This window comes from Apaloderma vittatum, unplaced genomic scaffold, assembly GCF_000703405.1.
Source record: "Apaloderma vittatum isolate BGI_N311 unplaced genomic scaffold, ASM70340v1 scaffold4913, whole genome shotgun sequence".
Classification (NCBI taxonomy): Eukaryota; Metazoa; Chordata; class Aves; order Trogoniformes; family Trogonidae; genus Apaloderma; species Apaloderma vittatum.
Window position 1 is genome coordinate 6,569 of NW_009708530.1, and position 3,284 is coordinate 9,852.

A 3,284-nucleotide genomic window follows, 5' to 3' on the forward strand; every position below is an offset into this window, starting at 1 on the left:
GTTGTTGCAATAGACCGTTGTGGAAGGATAAACGTCTTGACTTTAGCTCAGTGCTGGTTCCATTAATGCTGGTGGTTCACCGAGGTGTTGTAGCAGGAGATGGCAGTTGCATGGCCCAAGTGCTCGTTTTGTGACATTAACTCTTCCCTCTCTAGGCTGGGCAGCTGGTCAGTGTCATTGCAAGGAAAAAGGCTGGGATAGCTGAGGAGTTGAAGTAGTTTATTTTAATCACTGTGCTGAGAAATTTGTGCCTGGTCCTGCTTGAGTAAAAGCAGGAGCGTGTGGAGCAGCACTGAAGGAGCATTTCTCACACAGAGTCCGCATTGCAAACAGAGTTGAGTTGTTAAAACGGTACAAAAAAGACACAGTTATTAAGGGTGAGGGGGGAAAAAAATGGTATTGGATGTCGGATTTGAGGTCTAGAAATACCTACGTACTCCTGCCCCAGGATGTGGCTTGGAAGCAAAGCCTGTACCCCTCACACTGGTTTTGCCCCTGCTCAGGGCGCAGCAGGTACAAGCGCTGTGCGTGTGACATCTGTCAGGGCTGGCGGGACAGGGGATGTGACCGCTGGTGTCACTGAGCTGATTGACTCCTGCGGATGGAGGGAGGGAGGCACTGCAGGAATGTCACTTCCAGCCACCTTCTCTGGGGAAAGCAGTGGTGAGCAGTGAATGGCAAGGGCTGGCGTGTGGCTCGAGCAGATCGAGAGCCGCTGGAAGTGTCTTTCTGTTTAAAATCCAGGAGTTCAAACCTATCTCTTGTGTTTTATGGCACCATTGAACTTTTATGCTGTCTGGGTTTGAGCTTCTGTCCCTAGAGGCTGTGAGGACGTGGCCCAGGCTGGGAAAAAAAAGGCTGTGCTTCACAAACTGTGGAGCAGAGCAGGATGCTGAGGTGGGAATGGGCTGGAGCTCTGTGTCTGCACAGTTCTGCTGTGGGACTGAAACCATGGGGTGTAACCAGGCTAGGTGGGGATGGACACCCAGCTGAGCCCATCCTGTGTCACTTTCTTGGCCTGGCTCCTATTTATCTTGTCTAGGGAAATGCTGAAGCGCAGGGACAGGAATAATCCCAGCTGCTTTGGGAGAACAGCTACCACAGAGGAGTAAAAGGAAAACTTCAATAAATCAACATGTTTCAACAGCTGTCCCAATTCACAACGGAGCAGAAATCAGGCTGTGGAGTTTGTGTAACTGCGTCATGTTTAAAGAAAGAAGGGAAAAGAAATCTGTGGGATACGATCCTTAAAGCTCCCCGAGAAATCACAGAATTGTTTAGATTGGAAAGGATGTTTTAAGATCATTGAGCCCAACTGTAATGCGTACAAGCAAAGTGAACATCACCACCCCATCAAGATCAGAGAAGTTTGTCATGTTGTTTACGATGTGGATCAGATTGTTAATATTTATTTTTGCAGAGGAGTTCTCTTCTGTATTAAAATAATTTCCAGTTGTGAACTTGGGTTCTATAATTCCACACTTTAAGAAAAAGCCCCAGATTTTCTGCATGGCTTTTTCCAGTCTCTTGTCAATGAAGTTCCTGTTTTGATTTTTTTTTTTTCTTTTCTCTTTAAGTGTCCTTTCCAGTCCCTGTCTTACTAATAAAACAGCATCTGATTGTACAGCCCTTAGGACAACACACTCTTTTGTACTGGAACTCTTACTTGTGATGGTGAACAGAGTAATACACCTCACTTTATTAAGGCCGAGTGTGTTTCACTTCCTAATCTTGCTTTTCTCGCCATTTATTTTGAAATGCTGTTGTCTTTACTTTCAGCAGGCAAAATCTGAAGTCTTGTTGCAAATCCTTCTGTGGTTTAGGTTATAAGCAGTTCCTCAGAGCCAGGGCTTATGAGGTTCTTTGGAGTTGCTGAGTTACAGCTGACCTGTTCTTCTGCAAACAGCATGTAAAGAGCTGGCCATGGGCACCGGATGGGAAGTAGCCTTCAAATCTAGTCTAATTTTCTGTGACCATCTGAGAGCCCTGTATAGCTGTGAGGGAAATTGTTCCTGCAGAGCTGGCAGCTGCATTCAGTGGGTAAACCTGGAGATGAAGTGACATGCCCAGGGTTACCTGGGGCATTGGTGCCAGAGCCTGTGCTGGGACCACGTCCTTTGACACCTGCTTCTGCTCTAACCATGAGACTTACTTCCTTTCTTTGTCCTTAGTTTTGCAGCGCAAGGAAATTTTTGCTTAATTTTAAAATGTTCTCCTAAATCTTGGTGACGGCAGATTGACGTAAGCGTGTGCTGGATCAGGGCCTGTTCTCTTATGCATATGGATGCGCACACAGCTGTAAGCGTTTTCCATCTTTAGGCTTCTGCAGTCCAAGGGAGAGATCTTCCCTCCCTGCCCACGGATGTGTCCTCTCTTCCCCCTGCACCCTGGGCAACAGCGTTGGGTCCCCTGGCCTCCAGGGTGAGAACGTGGGGATGAATTTGGGTGGGATTGCTGTTTGCTTTGGTCATTCACTGTCTGTCGAGTTTGCTGATGAAGCTGGTGTGTGCGTGCAGCCTCCTGGGACACTGGGGAGCTGGGCATGGCAGTGGGATGAAAGCCCGAATGTTGCAGGGAGATCTCCCCTGGACTGCATGAGCTGGGAAATTCCTCCCAGCATGGTGCTCTCAAAGGTTTTTGGGTTGTGTCGGAGCACATTGGCAGAGAATTACACATTGATCATATCTTATATATGAAGAGCTTACTCTGGGTCTTGCTTTTACTGGTGTCACCAGCAGCTAAAATGCAGCTGTTGCCTTGGGGGTGTGAGCAGCAGCTCCCCAAAAAGGTGACACAAGCAAGCTGGGTTGGGTGACGAGGCAGGTGGTGCTCAACCTGGCCAGGCAAATGCAGATGGGAAAGTACGAGTTCTGCTTCCCTTCTCATAGGTGATATCCCCTCAGCCGTATTGTAGTCCAGATGCTTGCTCAAGAGGGAGTGAAAAGTGCTTCCTCATCGCTGTGCAGCATCTGAGCTTTCCTAGAGGTCTCCATCCATTTACCAGCATGGATTGTGCTCGTGAAGCTCTGAGATCATGCAGCCTGACGAAACTGCAGGTGGAAGATTTTTTTTATTTTTTTTTTTTAAAGTCGTGTGGAGAGCAAGTCAGCCCCAGTCAGTTTATAACAATTCCATCTTATTTAAATTAAAAGGGATAGTAATGTATAAACCACTTAAATATTTCATCTGTGGAAGAGCCCTGAATGCGTTCGTATTCCATGCACATGCGTAAGGCTTGAGCAGGGATGTCAGCAGGGGTGTCAGCTTTGCTTGAGTCCACGCTC